Below are 27,186 nucleotides of genomic sequence, written 5' to 3'. Positions count from 1 at the left end.
ATTTTTCTAAGCCCCTTTTTCATTCTATGATTTAGGATTCAGTTTGTACTAATAAGTCTCTCTCTCTCTCTCTCTCTCTCTCTCTCTCTCTCTCTCTCTCTCTCTCTCTCTCTCTCTCTCTCTTTCTCCTCTGCATCCTTTTCTCTCTCTCTCTCTCTCTCTCATTTCCACCCCCTCTCTCTTTCCCACCGCTCTCTCTCTTTCTCTCTCTCTCTCTCTCTCTCTCTCTCTCTCTCTCTCTTTCCTACTCCTCTGTCTAATACTGAATTTATATTGGTAATTTGTCATTTGTTTTTCATGCCTATATTAACTGAACTTTATTTTCTATAATTAATCATGGAATTTTCATTATATAAAAGCAAAAATATTTATTTGTGTATTCATTAATTTCTCCATATTTGTCAGTAAACTGAACAAGAGCGTGTATTATTTAAGGTATAATATTACTAGGATGTATGAACACCTTTATAAATAAGATTCAATCTGCATGTCCAGTGATGAAATGCTACTCTGTGACAGACCAACAACCTACTACTTAGCCCCCCCTCTCTCTCTCTCTCTCTCTCTCTCTCTCTCTCTCTCTCTCTCTCTCTCTCTCTCTCTCTCTCTCTCTCTGTATTTGTAACTCGCTCACATGTGTCCGTGTTTTTTTTTTTTTTTTTTTTTGGTAGAGATAGATTTTCTCAAGAAAATTTCAGTCAGTAATTTTAATTTTGAAGCTGGTCTTCCAATTTTAATAGTGCTACTTATCTGTTGGTTAGTAGTGGCGGTTTGTAGTGTATGCAAGGTGTTACCAAGCAATAACAGCAACTATGAGATCGGCTTTCTTATCTAATTACTTGTACTTGCAATAGGCCAGGCAACAGTCAAATTCATAAAATTCGCTTTCTTGCCAACAATGGAATTGTACTTTCTATCGGCACACTCCTTCATATTTTATTATTTTAAGGGGTTTTTTTTCTCAATTTTCACCTAATTTTAAAAACAGGACATTTCTGCAGGCATAACTTTTTTCTTTGAACTGCCAGACTTTGGAACTCTTTCATTATTTTTCTTACAATTTGAGCTTCCAAGTTTAAATAATGTATATTTATTCCTTTCGCCTTAATTCTTCATAATCCTTTACACAGCGTGGCTTCATCCATTGTTTCAGATTTTCTTATATTAGGTATTGTATGATTTTCTTAATGAGGACCGTGGAATAAACTCTGCTAAATTCAAATCCCATCTTATATTTATTAAGCAAAGGTATGAACCGATAATTTATTCTCTCACATGTCAGCTCTGACTAAAAATTGCAACTTGTATTCAACTAATCGTCTACGATGGGTATTTATTCTATTTTGGCATTAAATAACCAAAATAAAGTTTTATGTTGTAAAAAGTAGACAAATGAAACGAAAGCAGCTATTTTTGCGACTTTCTCTTCTAGTTTCCTGCTTGTGTCAATTTCTACTTGCCTATTATTTCTGGTGTATCTTCCATTTTTTTTTTTCTTCTTCCTTTCTATCTTTTCTTTTTACACCGTTTTTGGACACTTTTAACTTCCTCCTACTCTTCCTTTATATTTTCATCAGTGCCCCTTCTTTTTTTTTTTTTTAAATTATTCAATAACTATTTTTCATTATTCATCATATTTTGAGCCCATTAATTCTCATGACTGTTCATTACCACTATTCCTCAGCTATCCAGAAAGTTTTTATTCTTCTGTACTTGAGAGGTTTATTGCGCCCAAATCAAAAGATGCCCCCCCCCAACTAAAGATGGCCGTAACAGCATTATAGCAAGCAACTTTCTATCTATTTTTTTTTTTTTTTTAAATTTCTGTTTCGTTTATTTATTTACAAAATCATCCTAAGATGTCTGTGACTAATTTATTTTTATTTTAAATTTTGAAATATTGTCAGTTGCCAATTTGTGATACAATTATTTATATCAAGTTGACAAGAAAGTTTTTGTGGTATTCAGATGTACATTTCTCGGCTCAAACAAAAGTTTATTGATCAAAATAAACACCATCAGAATCAATACACTTTTACAAATGCAAAACAAGTGTATTAATGCTAGTAACGTAAAAATCTTGTGTTCTGATGGCGATGAAGTCGCTAAAGGCATTTTTATATCGCTTGGGTTTTTTAAGCATTTTTCATGCAGAAAGTTGTCGATGTTTGAAAAAGTGGTAGTCGGTAGGTGAGAGGTCTGGAAAGTGGCAGATGAGGCAGTTTCATAGTCTAATTCATTCAACTTTTGCAGGGTCAGTTTAAGAATGTGTAGTCAGGCATTGCCGTGAAGAAGTGAGCACTTCCTGTTGACATGCTGGGTGTTGTTGTTGACGCTTCTGATGCATTTCATCCATTTGTACTTCTCTGCCATTATGGTTTCGCCTGCATTAAAAAGAAAACTAATGGATGAAATCGGTCACAGACCACCAAACTGTTAACATAACCTTTTGGTGCAACTCTGGCTTTGGGAAGTGCCATGGAGCTTTGTTGACATCTAACCATTGAGCTGAGCATCACCAGTTGTCGTAAAGAACCCACTTCTTATCGCAAGTCACAACCCGGTTGAGAAACTGATTGTTCTTATGTAAAAGAAGGGAAGATGACACTTCATAACAGTATTTCTTTTGGTTATCGTTTAATTTGTTAAGCACCTATTTATCAAGTTTTTGTCTTCCCAATCTTTCTCAGCAACCGTTGTGCTGTGCGTTCAGTAGTGGCTCCTGGATCAAACGCTTCGTTGATATCATGAGCTGTTTCAGCAGCTTTTCGACTTAGCTTCAATTGAAATAAGAAAATTGTGTGAATTTGCTTTTTTTTTTTTCATTTTGTATTCAACGTTCTGAAAAGAAGACATAATTGTTTTAAAACGATTGTCATTCAAACGATCAGATAGAGCAAAAAATGCTCTTTAAAATGATATACAAAGTATAATGAAATCTTTTGTTTGAAAATACATCATTTGAAACCAAAATTAAAAATTCTGCAGGAACCTTCTTGTCCACCTAATAACTTGCCAACTTGCTCTGCTCGCCATTGCTTCACAAATTCACTCTTTGAAATCAATGACTCAAAAATTTTAGAGTTATTCAAGATGTTTATATGTTTGGGCTTACTTGGGGGTAAAAGCAGATATACTGTTTTAGGTAATCAGTACAATATGTGTTTTTGGTTTTCTTCTCAGAAAATAAATCCAGATTTTTATATTCATTTAGAGAAGACGTAAAGGAAATATTTAAAACTGTCATTAAAAAAGAAAACAACTCGCAAATAAAAAAGCAAAGCAATGTTTATATATATATAAAAAAAAAAAATTAATTTTCCGAGGTAAGGTGGGAAGATAGCTATAGTATCTGTACCATACCGAAGCAACACTCACCCGAGGTGGGTTAAAACAGCTTCCTCCAAAGGAGGAAGTTTCATGGAAATTTCAAATTCACAATTCACCTAGTTGCTTGTATATCTGTCAGTCCAAAAGACGATGTTAGGTTTTTGCAGTTCTTGTAGAAGATATCGACATCCTCCTAGTATTTTGTGTTCTCAAATGATCACTCATCTGGTACTGTACATCAAATCGGTTGCCAAGGCCGCTGGAAAAATGGTCGGATCCTTCTATAGATCCAGTAGATATCTCACTGCTGATGCAATTCTCTATCTATATAAGGGCCAGATACGTCTTAGGATGGAATACTGTTGCCACATATGGGCAGGCACTGCTAGAAAAGACTTGTCCTGCCTTGATAGGGTTCAAAATAGACTTTGTGGCCTGGTGGGAGATGTCCTTTTCTCTTCGCTGCAACCTCTATCTCACAGAAGAGATGTTGCAAGTTTGTCTCTGCTTTATCGTTATTTTTATGGAAAGTGTTCGACTGAGCTTCAATCTATGGTCCCCCCTCGCCAAACTTTCACAAGAAACACTAGACTAGCTGAAAACATTATCAATAATTCCCCCCACTCTTTATCTGTGCCTAAACCTAAACATAGATTCCATGATCAAAGCTTCTTTCTTAGAACTGCACGCCTGTGGAATTGTCTTCCGTTTTCCTGCTTTCCAGCTGTCTATAATATGGTTGTCTTCAAGTCCAACATGAACAAGTTTCTGATGAGCCGTTCCACTTAAGTTAACAAATTTACCGAACTTCCATTACTATTGATTACTATATTGTCCTTTTGACTACTCTACACTCTTTAACCCTTATCCTTGAGTGGCCGATCGGCCTTGATAAGTGGTGACGCCTATGTAAAAAAAAACAAAAAAACTGCCTAGGCTCAACGTTGTTCAACTTTGGTTATCTGACGAGAACCTGTGTGTCAATGTGTCAGTCTAGTAAATTTATTAATCTTTTGCTTATAATCGATAAGCTAACCATTTAGAAATTGATTACTATTTGATATGAATAAGTAACAATATCATTAGATAACTGAAAATTATACTCTAGAAATGTATTATTTGGATAATTAAGACTACTCTTCTCATCTTGGGTGTTATTTTCACTCAACGTTTTGGTTGATATAATCTGTGACCGTCTTAAAGTGTATCTTGTTGCGAGTAGCCGTAATGTAAGAAACAAAGTACTAAAATTTAGTTACAAGTGACTCTTTTCTGGAGGTTGAGTGTTCAATCCTCAGTACAGGTGATACAAAGAATTCAATTATGAATTATTTTGCAGAAAAGTATAAAAATAGTTCTATTATTATTAGTTCTACACTATTTTTATACTTTTCTACAAAATAATCCATCTGACATATTGATATTTGATTAAGTCTAAACTTTTTTCTTCCACTATGTTATTGGCATGAATATAGTTTGTCCTTTATAATACTTTGGCCAGATAGGAATAATGTTAAAATGGAGACATTTGTTTTGCTGACTTAAACAGAAGTATGAATTTAAGGCTTTATAAAAATTTATCTTTCAACATTTCTATTCATACTTTGGCTATCAGATAACCCAGCATTTTTTTTAAATTGTGGGTCCTGAATCTTCAGTGGGTCACATGAAAAATTTAATGGTTCATGATAAAAAAGAAAGGAAATCAAAAATATGCAAGTGAGAGAAGGAAGAGATGATGAAAGATGAACATTTCCTGAAATGTCTTCCACAAACGTTAGTAAGGATGATAAGCTTACCAAGTAAACACTATATATATATATATATATATATATATATATAATATACAGAATTATATACGGCATAATCACGTTGACACACCGGTTCCCATCAGATCACCGAAGTTAAGCAACGTTGAGCCTGGTCATTACTAAAATGGGTAACCAATTTGAGAAGTCCAGGTGCTGTATGTAGGAGGACGTTGACACCTCCCTGCAAAAAGTTGCAAAAACCTAATGTCGTCATCTCCCCCTAACGGAGATATACATGCGACCGGGGTCTGCTTCTGAATTTCATACTCCCATGAAAACCCTGAATAGGGTTGGTGTTGACTGCACACACAAATAAACATTGACTTCTTTCAAGACATCTAATAATCTTTACACGTTAAAATGATTTTGACATATTAAATTTGTGCTCATTTTGGGTTTCTACTACCAGGTAAAAAAGCTATTCTATTACGATTACTTTTCACAACTACCTACTTGTGTGAACTGGGAGTTTCCACATTAACTCAAACACTGACAGCAGAAACTTGTATGTGCGTAGCGTTCTCTTGTGTTCCCAATTGAAAATAACTGCTTATGAAGAAACCAGCACATACGTCACATTTAATTTTTTTTTTTTATATTATGTGCTTTATCTTTGTGTTCGTTTTTATAAAAGTAATATTTTAGTCATACAAATAAAGCAATGTGCACATCATAAAAGATATACAAATATACATACAAATTGTTGATGCTGAATAAATAAACTTAGTAGGCAGTTTGTTTTATTACACCCTAAATATTGTGGGTTACAATGTAAACGTTAAACCTATGATGATGACAGTTCTGTTGTAAACATTATATATACATTTTTCACACCAAAATCGATATATTAACTGATAAGAAGCAGGTAACTATACTAATATTCAGAAAATAGTGTAGAGGTTATTTCAAAAATTTTCATAAAATACTACTTTATTTAAAAAAAAACATTGTATCGTAGGGCTTAGTTATTTTTTTTTATTATTTATTCACATTTTAGTAAACATAATTCATGCTAAGAATCTTAAAAAGATCTCTCTATTGGAATATGAGTTTGCGGGTGAATGTTTAGCATTCAGTAGAATATGGCATCTCCAGCTTGAACAAAGAAAATTTATAATATATATATATATATACTAGCTGTACCCTGCCACGCGTTGCTGTGGCTCAAATTGGCGCAATGGAAAAAGTTCCAAAATGAGAAAAAGCATGTTTCTTATAGGTTTAAATTTCCATTTTGCATGGGTACACAGTTTTTGTTGTTCCATTTTCTTAGCTGATATAGAGATTTTCCGGTTTGGTGACTCTTGAATATGTAACATAAATTATCCATGTGAAAAAACAGTCAGTGTGTAACTGTAAGGCCCACAATTGTAAAGATTGTTCTCTGTGCTTTGTTGATGGTTATTGCAAATGACAATAAAATTGGAAAGTGCAATTTCCTAAAGTGTAATGATGTATCAGGTGGAATCATAGGAATGCATGGAATAAAGATATATTCATCTGTGAAAGGTCCTGTTAAGATTGTTGCTTCTATGATATTGTTTGTTAATTTTTTTTTACTGCAAGCTATGTGCCATTGCAAAGCTTGGATTGGTTTATATTTCACAACATGATAATTAGTACACCAAATTTCAGTTGCAATACATGCGGTGGCATCCCTGGCAAATATAACTGTTGGATAATTAACCACTTTGCTTTCACAACAGTGTCGATGGATTTGTATTTGACTACCTCACTTGGAATTTTACATTTAATTATAGCGTTAAGTTCATGGACATCTTTGTATTGACCTGCAAGAATAGCTCATTCACTCAGTCAAATGGAATTCTTATAATTTGAATATCTGCAAAAACCTTTTAAACTAACTATTCTTTTGATGAAATAAAATTACAGAAGTTAAAAGTCAAAGAATTTTGCCCTTAACTCTGACCAGCTGGCACTTTTTCGTACCCAATTTCCCACAATGCATATTTTGAGTTAAGTTTAATGTCTTCACATGGAACAAAAAAGTAGAGTATTTGAGGCAAGCATTTATTTCATCTGCTGGTGTTGATTGAAGAATAACAGGTAACATTTGTCTGAAATCTCCTGCAAGCAATATTACTGCATTCCCAAATGGTCTGAAATTGCCGCGCAAATCTTGCAAGGATCGACCAAGAGCCTCAAGTGATTTTTTGCGTACCATTGTGCATTCATCCTAAACAATAAGTTTGCATTTCTGCAATATTTTTCCCCATATTGGATGTTTTGGAGATGTCGAACATGAGATTTTTGAAAAATTGAATGTTTTAAAGTAGAATAAATAATTCTTCTACTTGGCAGCAAGGTCGCAGGTATTCCTCATGCAGCAAGGGCTAAGGCTATGTCATTTTGTTACCAAATGGCTGCCAAAATCAATTTAATTAGAAAGGTTTTACCAGTTACTTCTGGTGCTGTTCAAGGTAGCAGTAATTTCCAAATAACTTCTATTCTCACAGTCAGTAAATTAGGTGACTAAAATAGGATTTATCCATGTTTTGACAATGCCTTATTCACTGTAATTAATTTAGGAGACTAAAATAGGATGAGGGATTAGAGATGGACAGATAGAGAGGAAGATATATAGATAGAAAAGAGACAGTGAGAGGAAAATAGAGAAAAAGGAGATAGAGAGATAAAGGGATTGATAGATAAACAGAGAGAGGGTGAGAGTTAGAAACAGAGAGGGATGAAACAGAGGAAAGGAGAGAGATAGAGGGAGTTAGAGAGAGAAAGGGGCTCAAAGAGAGATGGAGAGGGTGATATAGAGAGAAAGATAGATTGAGAGAGGGAAAGGGAGAGATGGATAGAGAGAGATATTGAGAGAGGGGGAGAGAAACAGAAGGTGAACTACACTTCCCTGTTTTTTTCCTCGTTCAGTAGAGAAGGAGTCTTTCGAGACTGGGGCAATTTTAATGTTTTGTTATTATCCAGAGTACCCCTTTTTTTTTGGGGGGGGGGGCTAGATTTTCCTCGCATTAGAAACCGACCGGGTTATCTGTACTTTCACTTAACAAATTAATAAAAGAAAAACATATTGTAAAATTTGAATTTAACAGGAAAATACTATTTTAAAAAATAGCACGGTAACATAAGTGCATAAGTGCCACTTTAGGTACTCCTTGGGCGTTGAGTTCCATGGCGACCAGCATAATTATTTAATGGTCGCTCCCTTAGCCCCCCCCCCAGTCAAGGCTAATGCATGCGCACGTAACATTTTTTTTATTTACTGACGTTGGCTTAGTAACTAAACGATTTATTGATAATTTCGTAACCCTTAAACGCATGCCGGAAGATTTAAATTGGTTCATTATTGTTGTAATGAAAAAAAAAAAATTTCCATTCAACACAAAACCAAAAACACATATTAATGATAAATGATTTATTATTCTATTCATTGAAATTTACTAATTTTTAAATAAAAAAGTAAAAAAAAAAAAAAGTTAATAAAAAAAATAGTTGCTTATGTGCGCATAAACAACTTTTTTTTTTTTAGATTAGGTCCACCTTATAATCACCCCCCCCCCAACCTCCTCATCTTAAGAACAGCTTCCGGAATAAACACCACTTTTGGAGGGGGGGGGGGACTATTTGCAAAATTTAAATGATATTTGTTGTCAGCATACCCACCCGAAAAAAAAAAAAGGAGGGGTTCAGTGCCCGTGGCAGAGAAGTAGATTTATTTATCAATAAAAGTTGCGGAGAAGTAAATTTATTTATCAATAAAAGTTGTCATTTAAAAATGAAAATTGTGGTGGTGGACCTAAATGTTTTGTTTTCGCACTATTCAACAATTTGTTCACCGCGCATGTAAATTAAAAAATATTTGTAAAAGTGAGAAGTTTTTTTACATTAGGTCCACCTCCACAAATGTTAAGAACGGCTTTCAGAATAAACACCCCCAATCTCTCCATGTTAACAACGGATTTCGGAATAAACACTATGGGGGGGGGATATTTTAAAAAAAGTCGATAAAAGTCATCATTTAAAAAGAAATTTAAAATCAAATGTTTGTAAAAGTGAGAAATTATTAATAAATGTTTAACATTTTTCGGTGCTAATGCAGAGAGTGACCCGCGCTATTTTTTAAATCGTGTTTTTTTGGGTTTTTTTAATCAATTGCAAGGTTAAAGTACAGAATAGGTACAAAACACCCTCCCCTCCCCATGTTAAGAATGGCTTTTTAAATAATAACGTTATTATTTCAGCATGGATCACTCTCTGCATGAGTACCCATTTTTCTTTTAATATTCATAAAAAGTAAAACTTTTTTCAAAATAAATAAATAAATGTTTGTAAATGTGACAAATAATTGTTTAGTTACGGCAACGTCAGTAAATAAAATATGTTACGTGCGGGGTGAGGTGGGAGACTAAGGGAGCAACTATTATTTTTTTCTACTGGTCGCCATGGAACTCAACGCCCAAGGAGTACCAAAATGTAATTTTTTTTGTCAAATAAATAAATTTCAAGCAATTTTTGCAATAAATAATAGATAGCAACTTCGTTAATTTTACGACTCGCCCCAGCATATTATAAACACCCTAACTTCCCCATGTTAAGAACGGCTTTCGAGGTTTATGGAAGGGCGTTTTTTTTGTTGTTTTTTTTTAACATGGTAAGGATGTTTATAATACGTTGAGGTATGTCGTAAAAATGAAACAGTTTAGAAGAAGTTAAAACAAACTTTTTTATGTAAACAATGCCGTGAAAATAAACTAAACAATTAAAACGTAATGTTTCATGAGTGAAAAGCCTTAACATAAATAAAATTAAAAAAATTGGTAAGTACATAAATGAATTTAAATTTTTAAAATATGGGATTATTATTTTTGTGTGTGTGTGTGTGTGTGTGTATGTGTATGTGTGTGTGTGTGCTAATGCAGAGAGTGATCCGCGCTATTTTTTTAAAATCGTTTTCCACGTTTAATTAAAGTTTTATGATATGTTTTTATTCAATTGTAAGGTTAAAGTACAGAATAGGTACAAAACACCCTCCCTTCCCCATGTTAAGAATGGCTTTTTAAATAACATTATTTCAGCACGGATCATTCTCTGCATGAGTAAGCTGTTTTTTTTTTGTTTTTTTTTACTTATTGAGTTAACAGAAAATGAAATCTTTCGTCAATTCGTGGCTGTGAAATGAATCAAACCGGAAGTTCAGTTTTACAACAGAACAGATTCGCAGTAACGGTTAAAAAAATATATTTATTTTATTTAATATTTTAATAATTCGCGAGGTAAATTTATTTCAATAACATAAAAACATACCTCGACTCTAAAGATGGGTTGTCTGAAAATTTCAAATAAATTGGTAACGTAGAAATAGGGTTTTATTATTTTAGAACAAACCAACATTTACATTTTTATTTATATAATATATATATATATATATATATATATATATATATATATATATATATATATATATATAATTATTAAATTTAAATTTAATATACCTGCTCTGTTCACTCATTGAGCACTCTTTGGTAGACACATGTTGTTTCATTGGATGTACTTCTAGGAAACTAAACTCTACTGGCTATATATATATATATATATATATATACACCGTACTTTGGGGTAACTGCGCCAACTAAAAAAAAAAAAAAAAAAAAGTGCTCTTTATATGCGTGGTTGCCAAAAGCACTTTTAGCTAGTTGGCGCAATTACCCCCGAGTATGGTGTGTGTATATATATATATATATATATATATATATATATATATATATATATATAAACCTTCCTTTTATTAATCATCCAAGAGAGAGAGAAAGAGTGTATTATTTAACTATAATAATCAGAAAATACTGTTAAAAATGTGTGGAGGGATATAAAATAACAATAGTTATGAAATACTGTTCATAATTTGTTTTCTCCCATTTCTTATCTGTTGAGGTTGTACCTTGTGTCTGCATAAAGTATATATACTCCCAAATAATACTGGGTACGGTCAGCTGGTAGATATGTTATTTTGGTTGGATATAAAATATAGGTATGTACTGAGCTATATATATATATATATATATATATATATATATATATATATATATATATATATTAATGAAGAAACCGAATATTATTTTTTAACATGTTAATGCAATTAATTCAGCTGAATAACTTGCATAAAACATAATTAAAACAATTTATTTTCAATAACACCTAGCTTCCCACTGACCCAATTTGGTTTTTTGGTTTTAGGTCATTTATAGTATTTCGTTTTAAAGACAGCAGGCATATTTATTAAGGCTATGTGTATTTATTTATTATTTATTTTGTGTGCAGAATGAGAAATTGTCCAACACTAAAAAAAAAAAATCAAAATCTTTTTTTAGTAGGCAATTCCATAGCACAAACGTTTGGATATTTTTGGTTTAATCATTTCTCATGTATCGCATTTTTTTTTTTTTTTTTTTTTTTTTTTTTTTTTTTTTTTTTCATTTTTTACTAACTCTGACTCTAGGAACAAATTCCTTGCTTGATCTCTACAACCTATTTTTGGTTATTTAATGTCAAAACCAACACCTATTGTGTATGCTTAATTATATACATGTTACTTTTTTATCTAAAGTTTGAGAAAATGAGGTTTTATACTTAGTGCTTAACAGATTAAACTCTGCACAGTCTGAATTAGTATCCATTACACTAATCATGCACCTGCCTCCTTTATCAATATGAATTTCTAAGTGAATATCAAAATTACTTTTATGTGTGTGTAATGCTTATATACTGATACATTTATAAAATTTTGTTGGGCATATATTTTAATTCATGCAAATATGTTTTAATTTCCATTAAATGTTACTGAAGTTCACTGATATTCTGCCACTATTATTTTTTTTCATTCTATTTATATACTAATTTATAGTAAGCATTTAAAATGCATTTACATTTTATTATAAAACTATCACCACCTTTTTTTTCTAAGCACTTAGTATCAAATTCTTTACTTTTCAGTATTCATTTTAGTCAAAAGTTCTGCTCAACACCTATTATTAATAATGAGAGGGAGGTCACACGACTTGTATACTGATGTGAAGTGCAGAAGTTCAAATTTAGCAGATGATCTAGTGCATTCACTTTTATACTTTAATACTATTGACAAAGGTACGGACAAAAAATATCAATTTTATTCAATTAATCATCTACACTTGGGGTATTTAACAAAACCTGAAAAGGTTAATGTGCCATGTAAAAGACACAAATCAACCAAATTCATGCATATGATTTCATATGTCGATTTATTTTTTTTAATTTTATTCATTTTATTTTATGGAAAAGTAAAATGGTTGTTCATATGTTGTAGACTCACAGAACGCAGCTCTTTTTAATAGTAGTTTGAACTTAGTAGTTTCCTCTTTTTGTTTTGTTTCTGTCTACTGAAGGTTGTCACTTATTTCAACATTAGTTGAAAGATCTCTGCCCCTGAAATACAAGCAAACTAATTAATCCCACTTCATGTTTTTATATATATATATATATATATATATATATATATATATTGGTTTATGGTGGGGAAAGAGAGGTTTAATTAACATTTGCTTTCTATCCACTTCTATATTGTATTTTTATATGCAATAACATTTTTTTTTATTTTACTCTAAGCATTAAAACAAAATCAATATTATAGTAGAAAGCTCAATACTAAGCAAGTCTGAAATTGTTGCAGTTCTTCAAAAATAACATTTCCCTTTTTTTTTTTTTTTTTTTTATTCCCTGATTCAGATTTTCTAAAAACCTTCTTTTCCTTTTGTTTATTTTACATTTTCTCTTATATGGGGAGCTTTTATTGTTACATTAGATTAAATGGGTTGACTTTGTTATAGATTATGTGAAATGTCACTGTAAGTTTCCAATTTTATTTCTTTATTTAGAAAATGATACTTTTCTTCTACATACTAGTCAAAAAAAAAAAAAAAAAAAAAAAAAAAAAAAGAGCAATCTTTTATGCCCAATATATTTTTCATTAGTAAAATCTGCTTTCGCAAGTCTTGGTATAAATCTGATAAAAATGTATTTCTAAATAAATACAATGGAGTTTTGTGAGAGATAGTGTGAAACGAGCACATTTTTTTTTTATTGCTTTAATAAAACGTGTGTGTGGGGGGGGGCATGTAGATATAATCACAAATTTTTACAGAGAGTCTTAATTGGAATGAGTGCATATAAGTGAAATCAGTGCTTGGAAAATGCTGGTGTGATGACATTTCTAAAACAGTGGCTAAACCAAATCATTATGACAGTGGTCATTAGTGTTGGGACGATTCCTAATTTTTATACGATTCCGATTCCAGGAAAATATTGATTAACGATTCCGATACCAAGTACGATTCCAATTCCGATTCCTAGGGAATTATTGTTTTGAAATATACCAGGTAGTTTTATACTTATGGTCGGTAGTTCCCAAATATGTTCCCTAACTTTGGAAGAGATATTTTATGTCTACACCAGTACACCGTCGTGTTTTGGTTTAAATAAAATTATTATATAACGGAAAACTTAGCAAAATTATTATATATAAAATTATTATATATAAAATTATTATATAAACGGAAAACTTAGCAAAATTTATTTTAGAGAAAATTTATTTTACTTAATTGGAATACAGAAAAAAAAACTCCAAGAAAATAGAATTCATCCATCAGAGAAAAAACAAATAAAATAGAATTTATATAACAGAACAAAAACAAGAAAATTAGAGAATAAATACACACAATTCATTATTTTGGTCCTCATAATTAACAGATTTAATGAATTAAATAAAAAAAATATAGCGGAAGAGAAGGAAAATATGTATTAATTAAATATAAAAAAGATAAATATTTAATTTAATAATTTATAAATGAACGTGGGTAATGAAAAAAAAAAAACAATATACCATGTGACATGGCGCCGTAGATACAAAATAACCTTTCCAAAGTTAACGACCATATATGAGAAATACCATTAATCGAAAGTTTGTGTTTTATACCAAAAAGGTAGGTATAACGAAAAGTTACAATTAAAGGAATTTAAAAAACGATTTTTTGTTTGGCTATTGATAGTTGTATTTGTGACGGCAGTTCTTCAGACCTCCATAATTCACAAGGAGTAGTTAACACCTATTATTTTTTTTTACTTTTTCATTGCTTTTACACGTTGTTTCTAACGTGAAGAATAAGTTTAGCCAAACTAATTTTGAAATAGGGTATATCAAAGGAACACATATAAAAATGATACCACTATAAAAAACAAATGAAATACTAGATAAAATTGAGCAAACATAATTACCAAAATTACAGAAAAAAATAAATAAAAAATGGTGAAGTTTGTTGAGTGAAATGAATTATTGAAAGAAAATTAATTGAACTAATAGAAATGTTAAATAAAAAAATGTCACATTTCAATATTTTTTTAATAATTAAATTCTCAGGGTTGTCGAAATTAAAAATTAAGTGATTTTTTTATTAGACTTTTTTCAAAGCTTGTTACCTTGAAAAATACATTTAAAACCCTGTTTTTTTTTAAATAAATTGAAAAATAAACGCAATTAAAAAATTTAATTGATAATTGAAACTTTAAAAACATATTAAACATTGAAAAATTACTTATCTCACAAATTAACGTCCAATAAAGTAGATCCAGTCTTCATACAAGAATTCGGTTATAATAAATATATCTTTCCCAAACTTAAAAATCAAATCTTTTTTTTTTTTTTTTTCTTTGGAGGGAGAGAGTGCTTTAAAATCGCCGGGCAGTGCCGCCTAAAATTTTAAAGAAGTAAATTTTAGGAGTTTAGTGCCTTTCAAAGACGGTTATCATAATTTATTATCATCATTTAATTTCCTTTTTTTCCTTCCCCCCACACCTTTCCACGTGGTTCAGTAGTTAACCAGTGCTCCTGTTGCTGTCAGTCAGCTATCTTTACCTAAGTTTTAATTTCTAGTTAAAAGAATTTTTCATGAATAGAATCAGCATTTTTAAAAATTATTTTTTTAGTTGTATATATTGTATTTACTCTTTGAAGTTAAGGAGGGTTAAAAAAATTGGTGACACCTAGATGGTGACGTAGGCAAAAAAAAAAAAAAAAAAAGACATTGCGATTTCGACCCTCACTAATAAAACTGCTCTGAGTGACTAGTTGGTAATTTTTTGTTCCTTTTCTTTTTTATTTTGCTCCTCCAATTTATTTGGATGCATCATAGTTAAATGTTTTAACATGTTGGTTGTGGTCATGTAAGATGGTTTTATTCCTCGCGATATTTTAATTTGACAGACTTTGCCAATGGCTTTAAACTCATCATCTTCAAAAAGTTTCCATGGAAGACTTTTTTTGGACTTTGGCGTTGTGCGTTCTATCCCAACCATTATCAATGGACCAGAGGTCATCTCGTCAGCGTCAGACAGGGCCAAACTATTTGCGAAGAACTTTGCAGCTAATTTTACCCTATGCGACGAAGGCCATCAACTCCCCATATTTTCTCCTACAACACAGAACAAGCTAGGTAACATACAAATATCCGTGCATGAGGTCGCCAAGTTAATCAAGAACCTAGATTCTAGTAAGGCAACTGGCCCTGATGGCATCCCAATTATAGTGTTAAAAAAGCTTCAACCAGAACTTGTTCCCATACTTACGAAACTATTTAAGCGCTGCCTTAAGGAGAAGTGCTTTCCGACCCCCTGGAAGACCTCATCAGTTTGCCCTGTATTTAAGAATTCAGGTGATAAGTCCTCTCCCTCTCAGTATAGACCAATAAGTCTCCTGTGTGTTATGTGTAAGTTGCTGGAATCCATATTAAATAGAGAAATAGTCAACCACCTCAGCAGGAATAACCTTCTTAGTGACACACAATATGATTTCCGCTCTGCAAGATCTACCGCAGATGTGCTGACGGTTATATCCCACAGGATTAGTGAATCTCTTGACAAAGGCTTCCTTTCTAGGGCAATTGCTCTTGACATATCAAAGGCCTTCGACAAGGTATGGCATAAGGGTCTACTTCACAAGATTTCCAGCTACGGTATAACTGGAAATGTTTTCTCAATCATTAAATCATTTCTCTCCGATAGGCTCATAAGAGTAGTGGTAGATGGACAAAAATCGGAGGCCTGCAATATAAATGCTGGAGTCCCTCAGGGGTCCATCCTGGGCCCAACTCTCTTACTGATCTACATCAATGACCTCCCTAAACACATACTTAAATCATTCGTTGACATCTATGCTGATGACACGACCATCTACGGCAACACATCAAAGGCTGTAAATGACAAAGTTCTCTCGGATTCTCTCTCCTCTGATCTCGAGCGCATGGTTCAGTGGGGGAAGATGTGGCTGGTTACCTTTAATGCATCCAAAACCAAACTCCTATCCTTACATCATCAACGCTCTGATCCCCAGCTGGCATCAATTGTGATGGATGGCTCTCGTCTGGGTGAGGCCCCGTGTTTTGACAAGATTCTGGGTTTGACCTTTACTCCTGATCTGAAATGGAACACATACATCAAGTCTGTTGCCAAGGTCGCTGGAAAGATGGTGGGATCCTTCTACCGCTCCAGAAGATATCTCACTACTGATGCAATTCTCTATCTATATAAAAGCCAAGTATGTCCAAGGATGGAATACTGTTGCCATATCTGGGCAGGAGCTGCCAAAAACAGCCTATCCTGCCTTGACAGAGTACAAAATAGTCTTCGTGGTTTAGTGGGGGATGCTCTTTTCTCTACCCTGCAACCTCTCTACCACAGAAGAGACGTTTCAAGCCTATCCTTGTTTTATCATTATTTTCATGGCAGGTGCTCGTCTGAACTCCAATCCCTGGTCCACCCTCGCCAATCTTTCACGAAAAACACCCGTCTAGCTGAATCCACTGTGAAAAATTTCCCCCACTCTGTATCTGTGCCTAAATCAAAACGCGGATTCCATGAACAAAGCTTCTTTCTTAGAACTGCACGCCTGTGGAACTCTGTTCCGTCTGCCTGCTTCTCTCCGGACTACAACTTGGATGTCTTCAAGTCCAATGTTAACAAATTCCTAATGAACCGCCCCCCTAATTAAACACTTCATCAAATCTCCACACTAACGTAATGTACTTGCAATAACCCTTATCCCTGAGTGGCTTCCGGGCCTTGATAAGTGGTGATCACTGTGTAAAAGAAAAAAAAAAAAAAATCCGCTAAAAGAGACAAAAAGAAAAAAATATAAAGGGATGGGGCGGTAAATTGTACCAACCGGTAGTTAACAAAAAAAACTTATAGAATTTAATTTTTGAAACCAATGTATAAAAGTTTACATAATGAAATGCAAATATGCATTTTCTTTTGAATTTTTTTTTTTTTTTGGTTGACTGTGTTCAATTCACACATGGTTGATGCGGTTCAATATTGCTAAACTATAAGTCTTAAGTAAAATTCTATTTATAAATACTTTTTAAAATGAAATTATTTAATTAATCGTAAATATTATTTAGACATAAAAATTAATTGATTACAAAACCTTTTAAAAATATATATATTAATTTCTTTTTCGTTCGGCAAAAAACTGCGCAAAACACTTTTAATTTTCAATTTAAAATTCTAGAAAAAAGATTATATTATTCGGCTTTTAATATAATCAAATTCAGGATTTTGTCTTTCTGGAGAAAAAAATTTAAAAAATGGATTTTATTTCAATGAAATTAAAAAAAAAAAAAACTTGACTGAATTGAATTAATTACCCTTGAATTAACGAAGGGGCTATTTAATAACTTTAGGTTTGGAAGAGATAGGTATGGGGTCGATTTTTTGGAAACATCAAAAGAAGCCGACAACTGTCAAAACTTTGCGAAATAATACAACGTGATCAATTTCATTTTAGAGATGTTTCTTTCAAAAGCCTTCTTTTAAAAAAAGAAAAAAAAGTACATTGTTCTATTAAACCGTTTACTGTTTAAATAATTTGACTTTGCTCGTTTTATTTTAAGAAAATATAAGTTGAAAAAGCATTTTCATTCAGTATTAGAAGATTTGTCAGTAAAAAAAAAACAATCGCCAAAAAGATAAGCGTTTTTTTTATTTTTACTCAATGTAGAACCCTGCATACTTCTTTTCAAGTTAACTCTTTTGTAGTTTTGATTACAATAGATTTGAATGAATGAATCTTGTAAGGGAGGGGGCACTAAGCATTGCCCTGTTAGTAATGAATTTCTTTGGTTTCTTTTTATAACATGCTACATTTCTCTCTTGCGGTTAGAAATATCAGGAAATTTTTTTCTTTTTTTCAACATCAGACTAAAAGAATCGTAATGAAGGAATCTGAAAATTAAGGTATTTGTTAACGATGCGATTCCGATTCCGATTAATCGTCCCACCACTAGAATAAACCCTAATAAAATGCAACTTTTGTATAGAAAATTAGAAATCGATAAATGGCCTTTACAAATTGCTTAAGGATTGTCTGAGCAATTCAAAAATTGACTGCAATATGAATTTGTAATTGAAAGTTATAGGGGGAAGTTATCCATAAAATTACAATTTTTGAGGAGGCTTGTGTAGCAAGATGTTAACAAAACATTTTCTCAATATACTGAGGCAAACCTCTTGTGTAGTATCCAGGGAAACTGTATCAAGTTTATGGGCAGCCGTGGGTGACGGCAAAATTGACAATTCATGTTTTCAATCTCAACATTATATATATACAGGGTGTCCACAAAGTCTGGCTACATTATGTAGCTAGACTTTGTGGGCACCCTGTATATATATATGTATATGTAAAGTGACCCATTTGCAGAAATAACAGATTAAAACATCACTTGTCTGTTCACATTAGGAGAAAAATGACTTCCAAATATGCTGTCGCAGATATGCTAGCTACTTCCAAAAGGTTAATTAATGTGTATATTCCTTTACTTATTAATTCACCATTTGTTTTCTTATTTGATGAGTATTTTCATTTTAGTGGTTACTTGCAGTTCTATTTACTCATATTTTCTATATCTTACATATATGTGGAGCATTTTTGGTGAAAAGTGTTTTCCCATCTTTTCTAGTCAGTTTTCTTTCTTGGGTTGCAATTCTTGGATTCAATTTAAATTTACTCAAAATTATTTCAATAAAACTCACTTTGTACTTACATCTCACCCTTTATAAAATCAGAGCTGTGGAGATACTTTACCCCCATCCTCATAAAATGTATATTATAAAATGTAAACTTAGAAATAAAAAAATATATAATCGTGTATCATAGACTGTAGATAGAAGAGCGCAGTTCCTCATCCAATTCTAGTTCTTTAAAAGGAATATTCTTAATATCCATCCATTTGAAGTTTAGTGTATGGAAGGTTCAGAAAAAATTGCTTTCTTTCCTTCTTACCAGTGAATGTTTAAAAAACAACACTGAAACTAGGTCCAACAGTCGGCTGCTAATTATGTTTGTCTATCTTTTTTTAAGTTATAAATGTCTGTATGAATTCGGGGATAAATTGAAGGAAGAATTACATTTAAGTAATAAATAGCAGACAGAGAGAAAGTGAGTTTTACAAGAATGCTAAATTCACTTTTAAAACAATGCTAATTTGATCTGTTAGTCTAACATACTTGTTTAATGTGTATACATTCAAAATTAAGAATAAAAGTCTGAATCACCCTTTTCAATGTTAATTTTGAGCCTTCAGTCATTCTATTCATTCTTTAAAATAACCCAAACCAATTAAAAGCTCAAAACCAATTAATATGAATTGCCATCAATTTCTACACTTTTAATCTGGAACAAAACTCAACTATACTTCTGAAAAAAGTTTGAAACTCAATCAAGAAAGCGTTTACAATCTAAATTTAATGGGAAAGTTAAAGTTCAATTTATTGCCTTTCAGATATTAAATAATCTATTTATTAGCTCACTTTTTTTAAGGTGAATTTGTTTATTGCAGAACAATAACCAGGCGTTTCATTTCATAGATCCTCACTAGTATTCTGATTTCAACATCTCTTTAATTTTCAAACTATATGTCAGACATCTTTTAAGGTGGGGAACTTCAACTTGGACAAAATATTTGTACATAAACTAAGGATATGTTTCTTAGCTTATTCATCGAAGGATATGTTTCTTAGCTTATTCATCGAAGGATATGTTTCTTAGCTTATTCATCGAAGGATATGTTTCTTAGCTTATTCATCGAAGGATATGTTTCTTAGCTTATTCATCGAAGGATATGTTTCTTAGCTTATTCATCGAAGGATATGTTTCTTAGCTTATTCATCGAAGGATATGTTTCTTAGCTTATTCATCGAAGGATATGTTTCTTAGCTTATTCATCGAAGGATATGTTTCTTAGCTTATTCATCGAAGGATATGTTTCTTAGCTTATTCATCGAAGGATATGTTTCTTAGCTTATTCATCGAAGGATATGTTTCTTAGCTTATTCATCGAAGGATATGTTTCTTAGCTTATTCATCGAAGGATATGTTTCTTAGCTTATTCATCGAAGGATATGTTTCTTAGCTTATTCATCGAAGGATATGTTTCTTAGCTTATTCATCGAAGGATATGTTTCTTAGCTTATTCATCGAAGGATATGTTTCTTAGCTTATTCATCGAAGGATATGTTTCTTAGCTTATTCATCGAAGGATATGTTTCTTAGCTTATTCATCGAAGGATATGTTTCTTAGCTTATTCATCGAAGGATATGTTTCTTAGCTTATTCATCGAAGGATATGTTTCTTAGCTTATTCATCGAAGGATATGTTTCTTAGCTTATTCATCGAAGGATATGTTTCTTAGCTTATTCATCGAAGGATATGTTTCTTAGCTTATTCATCGAAGGATATGTTTCTTAGCTTATTCATCGAAGGATATGTTTCTTAGCTTATTCATCGAAGGATATGTTTCTTAGCTTATTCATCGAAGGATATGTTTCTTAGCTTATTCATCGAAGGATATGTTTCTTAGCTTATTCATCGAAGGATATGTTTCTTAGCTTATTCATCGAAGGATATGTTTCTTAGCTTATTCATCGAAGGATATGTTTCTTAGCTTATTCATCGAAGGATATGTTTCTTAGCTTATTCATCGAAGGATATGTTTCTTAGCTTATTCATCGAAGGATATGTTTCTTAGCTTATTCATCGAAGGATATGTTTCTTAGCTTATTCATCGAAGGATATGTTTCTTAGCTTATTCATCGAAGGATATGTTTCTTAGCTTATTCATCGAAGGATATGTTTCTTAGCTTATTCATCGAAGGATATGTTTCTTAGCTTATTCATCGAAGGATATGTTTCTTAGCTTATTCATCGAAGGATATGTTTCTTAGCTTATTCATCGAAGGATATGTTTCTTAGCTTATTCATCGAAGGATATGTTTCTTAGCTTATTCATCGAAGGATATGTTTCTTAGCTTATTCATCGAAGGATATGTTTCTTAGCTTATTCATCGAAGGATATGTTTCTTAGCTTATTCATCGAAGGATATGTTTCTTAGCTTATTCATCGAAGGATATGTTTCTTAGCTTATTCATCGAAGGATATGTTTCTTAGCTTATTCATCGAAGGATATGTTTCTTAGCTTATTCATCGAAGGATATGTTTCTTAGCTTATTCATCGAAGGATATGTTTCTTAGCTTATTCATCGAAGGATATGTTTCTTAGCTTATTCATCGAAGGATATGTTTCTTATATGTTTCTTAGCTTATTCATCAGTAGTTTTTGTCTTTGCTATAATCTAAGTGATTGGATTCTTGAGTGTCTTTAAACAATTATCTCCACGATAAATATGGATGGATAAAATTCGTTTGTGCTAATCTTGGCATAAATCTGATAAATCATGTATTTCTAAATAGATATAATTGAGTTTTGTGAAATACTTGATAACTTGTTTTGTAATTTTCTTATTTCCTATTATTTTGTATTTCATTACTTAATTTACAAATAATCTGTTTCCTATTTTCTTTGCTGAACAAATAAAAAATATGTTACCTTGTTCTACTTGTTTTAACAATTAGAATAATCCTTAAAGTTTCTCTAAATAAGTAGTTCTATGAAGTTCGCCAGAACTTAAAGTTAGTGACCTGAACTGGTTTTTGAAAGTACTTATAAAATAAAAAACCATTAGATTTTTTTAATGTAAGATTTGTTTCTATCAGACAGATTGTTTTCTATTCAGACATTTTTTTCAATCAATTTCTTTATATGAATTGTTGAAATTGTTGCTTGGGAGCACACAGTTTGTATTGCATTTTTCAGACCGTGTGACATTCTTTTAGTTAACTTGTTACATTTTTTCTCAAAAGGTTGAGATAACCTACACACTTTAACCAATGTCTTAGTGATTTTGGCCATGTATCTTTCAAAGCAATTGAAAAACTGTAAATAATAATGAAAATTCCTCCTTTTAAATAAAAATATTTTAAATTTATATTACTTACAAATTATAGAAGACTAGCATGGGTGCCCGGTGTTGCCCGGGTGTTTGGAGGTGTGTGTTGAGCAAAAAAAAAAGTGGTAGTAGGAAAACAGGTTCAAACCCGTACCGCAAAGGAGGAAAAGAACGGGGTGGGGGGACATGACATCTTTGCTGTTACAACCACCGCCAAACCGGAAGTGATGTAGGTTTAAATTAAGGCTAGACAATCGAAAAGAGGGGTTGACTTTTGAAAATATCAGTGAAAAAAGCGACCCCTCCCTGTAGAAAAGTGCCCAGTTGAGGGTGAAGAAATTAATGTTTTTAGCCAATTTTTCGGTATTTCTCGTCTGAAGGGTCGGGGCTCCAAATCGACACTGATCTTGTGAAAATCCGTCGCCTCTGTCGAAAGTTTTAGGCAAACATGCATACATACATTTATATATTGGTAGCTCAAATTTTCGACCCAAACCGATTAAAAAGCTTGCTCTATCTCTGAATATCCTTTATGTCAAATTTCAAATGTTTAGACCAGAAATTGAGTAATTTGGTAGAGACCGCACAGGTCAATTTTTTTTTTTTTTTTAACTTTGGACCCTTAACATTTATTGTTTTAGGCTCAAATCAAGTTATTAAGTTTGATCCATGCCCAAGGAACCTATATCTAAAATTTCAAGTGTTTCAACCCAAAATTGGCAGAAGAGTTTGGTAGAGTTCTCAAAGGTCAAATTGTTGAATTTTAACCCCTTACCAGCTAAATTTCTGGCCGAAAACAGATTAGAAAGATTTTCTCAAATCTCACTACCCTGTATATCAAATTTCGAGTCTGTAGACTTAAAATTGACAGTTATTGTGTAGGGAAATGTACACAGACAAACAAACACACACACTTTCACTTTTATAGATATATAGATTATACCCAATGCTATTACTACTTGAAAATTCTTTGGGAAATGTAAGTTTTGGGGGAGGTGGAGAGGTAAACTCAGTTCTATAGCTTTTGTAATACTTAAATGTATATAATGAGCAATTAATTTTCAACTGTTTTTACTATACCAATTAAGGTCTAAGAAGAAATAATATTAATAATTGATTACATGCAAGACAACGGTTTTAACTTTGTTTGGAAAGGAGATAATTAGAAATCCTAAATTAAATACTTATGTCCATTGATAAATTATTTTGGAAATTTAACGATTTAGTTATTTTTACTTTTTAAATTTTTTGTGAATGATTTCTGCAAATGTCCCAGGTTCACCACTTTGTATATTATACATAATGTGAAATTGAACGCCAGTAATAGACAGTAATAGCTTTATTCTGGTAATTCATAGAACAGTAAAAAATATATTCTTTAACAATGGAGATAGTTTGTATTGATGTGACTGAAAATATTGACTACAGTTCAGCAAGGCCAGAGCTTAAATAAATATTTGAACCATCCTTTATATATAGATTTTTACAAAAGGAAAATTAACTTGAACAGAATGTGTTTTTGACAATATAATGTAAAATTAGGCATGTTGTACATAAAGTAACAGTAATTTTATTTTATGGGAGGGGGGGGCGCCAAACAAGGCATGAAGTCACTTGATGTAAAGAGCTAAAAAAAAAAAAATAACCAGTAATAAATGTTAGATGGATAGATTCTGACACAGAAAACAGCAATTCTTCCCCTTTGTCAGAAACATCGCTCATAGAATATGAGGACTGAAGGATAAAATAAGGGAAGTGAGAGTTAAAAGGCAGTTAAAAGTAAACCCAATTAAGCTTTGGTATTAAAGTAGGGATCACCAAGAATATTAAAGGGTCCAGATTAAACATGTTTAAGCTTTGCTGTCCAAGAGGCAAAAACAAGTAAATACCTATTAGAAACTGAACAAAGTATTAATTGATTAAATTAGAGACTGAGCAAAGTATTAATTGATTAAATTAGAAACTGAGCAAAGTATTAATTGATTAAATTAGAAACTGAGCAAAGTATTAATTGATTAAATTAGAAACTGAGCAAAGTATTAATTGATTAAATTAGAAACTGAGCAAAGTATTAATTGATTAAATTAGAAACTGAGCAAAGTATTAATTGATTAAATTAGAAACTGAGCAAAGTATTAATTGATTAAATTAGAAACTGAGCAAAGTATTAATTGATTAAATTAGAAACTGAGCAAAGTATTAATTGATTAAATTAGAAACTGAGCAAAGTATTAATTGATTAAATTAGAAACTGAGCAAAGTATTAATTGATTAAATTAGAAACTGAGCAAAGTATTAATTGATTAAATTAGAAACTGAGCAAAGTATTAATTGATTAAATTAGAAACTGAGCAAAGTATTAATTGATTAAATTAGAAACTGAGCAAAGTATTAATTGATTAAATTAAAAATATGAGTCTATTTTTAATACTGAAACATAAAATGGAGAGGTTGAGAAGTTTAATGAATTTTTTTTTTTCTTAGCAAATAGAATCTCAAATTCTTTAATGATGGAGATCCAAAATGCTGTATTTTTTGTAGTATTAGTTTACAAAAGTAATGAAGGATTTGTTAACTTGCATTAAAAAATACATCTTTTCTTAATGATATTCAAAATGCATTCGATGGAACTTTACCCATAATTATTAACTTATGGTTAGAACAAAAACATAAAAAAGGACAATTTTATCCATGAAATATGACTACTGTTTTAAGCATACTATTACTATAATAGTTATTTCGATGTAAGTAAATTTATTTGTATAATCTTCGTTATCTAGTAGGTCATGTAACAATACAATCCGATCACATCCAGTGTAGCAGTAAGTCCTGGGAACATCAACCTGAAAGAACACTTGGAAATGACTTATATACCATACATTACGACCATGTAATCCCTACAGCCACCTACCTTGAAAATGCTGCTGTGAAACCAGACATAGTTGTATGGAATAAGTTAGAGAGAGTTGCAACCTTGAATGAAGTGAGTGTTCCTAATAATGGCGGTCTGGATAGAGCTGAAAGAGAAAAACAGACCAAATACCAAGGTCTTATGTATGATATGAAAAGAAATTGGAATCTTAAGGAGATATCAATCATACCAGTTATCATAGGTGCCACAGGGCTTATGAAAAAAAACCTGAAGTCCTACCTTACTAATATTCCTGGTGAACCAGGTACAAAAGAGATCCAGACAATTGCACTTAAGGGAACAGCGAGGATACTAAAAAGAGCTCTCTGTTGGTTTCAATGAAAAGCGGGGCAATGTTGGCAGCTGGTTTGGCCACCCCATACCCAGCATTACAATCTTCAAATGAAAAAAAAAAAAAAAAAAAAAATTGCAACATATGCAATAGGAAAATGCCAACTTATTCTTGGAATTAAAAAAAAAAGTGTCTACTTGTTTGGCTAAGCCAAATAGTGATTACAGTCTAACTTTTCACAGGGAATTTAATGATACACAAATTTTTTTTTAATTTTATAACAATCAGCTCATTCTAATCCATAGTGAAACTTAACAATTGCATTGAAGCATATGATGATCTGAGCTCTTAACCTTATTAAAGGGTCTATGGGTGGTTCAATATTCTGAACCATCCAATAATGAGTTTGACCGTTATTATAAAATCAATTTGTATTATGATCCGTTTCATTTTTTTTTTTTTTTTAATATACATTTTAAAACATAGCTAAACAAATTATACAATAAAATAATTTAATTGGTTTAGATTTGAAGGTATTGCTCATAGGAAACACAAATTTTTGTTATTAAATCAAATCCTTATTTTCTGTTATGCACTTTTCATCTCAACTACAGGCAACATAAATTGCTCTGATGTGAAAATATAAAAAAAAACTTTTTCTGTTTAAGTTGTAGCAACGTTTTAAAAATATTCTGAAAAATTTCTAGTAAAATTAAAAATCCTAATCACAGCTTTTCATGTCTAAATGATTAAACCTCTGAACCAATAACTTGCATCAATTTAACATTTTTCAGGTTGTGGCTTCAGCAGACTGCACTATTAGCTTTACAAAATGTCTGACATACAAAAAATTCCTGGCAGAAATCCACATTTTCTATACATAAAATAGGTGGAATGGAAAAAATATGTCTAATTTTTTGGCTTCCATTCATTTTCATTTATTTTGTTTTATTTTTATTTAATATATAAAGAACAGTTAGACAGATCTTAAAAGTTGAACCTGAAAAGCATCTAAGCTAACTTATCAGACTTTGCTTTTGACTAGCTTTTTTTGCGATAGTAGTCCAGCCCAAAATGACTGATATGAAACAGTATTCAATAATCACCTAAAAATAAAAATCACAAATAATTTTTTTTTTTTTTTAATATACTTCCGATAGATTTTTCTCTATACTTTTAACAAAGATAACAGATTTTTCTTTTTCATTTGGAAGTTGAGTTTACAGGCAGTGTTTTGAAAAAGATACATATAGTGGTGTCTTTATGAATGCTAGTTTCAAACTTAAAAACTATATATTTGCACCTATTCTGAAACAAAACAAAAAAAATGGCATTACCTGCTACAAGTTGGTTAATGGTAAAGTAATTAAAACTTTCATGATGTAGTTTAAAATAACTTATTGTATATGGAGGTTGCATTTATAATGTGCAGGTTGATCTTGATACTTGCTCTTGAAACATTCACAACTGCAGAACTTCATAATATGGGGG

At 31.6% G+C, this 27,186-nt stretch overlaps 1 protein-coding gene and 1 pseudogene across 2 annotated transcripts in view; both read left to right on the top strand.

Moving 5' to 3' along the window:
• The window catches only part of LOC145286094 (uncharacterized), a 164,646-nt gene that overhangs the window by 93,470 nt on the left and 43,990 nt on the right, over nt 1-27,186 (top strand). The window lies entirely within an intron of this gene.
• LOC145286816 (5S ribosomal RNA) lies at nt 5,185-5,303 on the top strand (annotated as a pseudogene).

This window comes from Euprymna scolopes, chromosome 10 (genome assembly GCF_053919585.1).
Source record: "Euprymna scolopes isolate OS-2025 chromosome 10, ASM5391958v1, whole genome shotgun sequence".
Classification (NCBI taxonomy): domain Eukaryota; kingdom Metazoa; phylum Mollusca; class Cephalopoda; order Sepiida; family Sepiolidae; genus Euprymna; species Euprymna scolopes.
The sequence above is the reverse complement of the archived record's forward strand: the minus strand, read 5'-3'. Positions and strand labels throughout refer to the sequence as shown.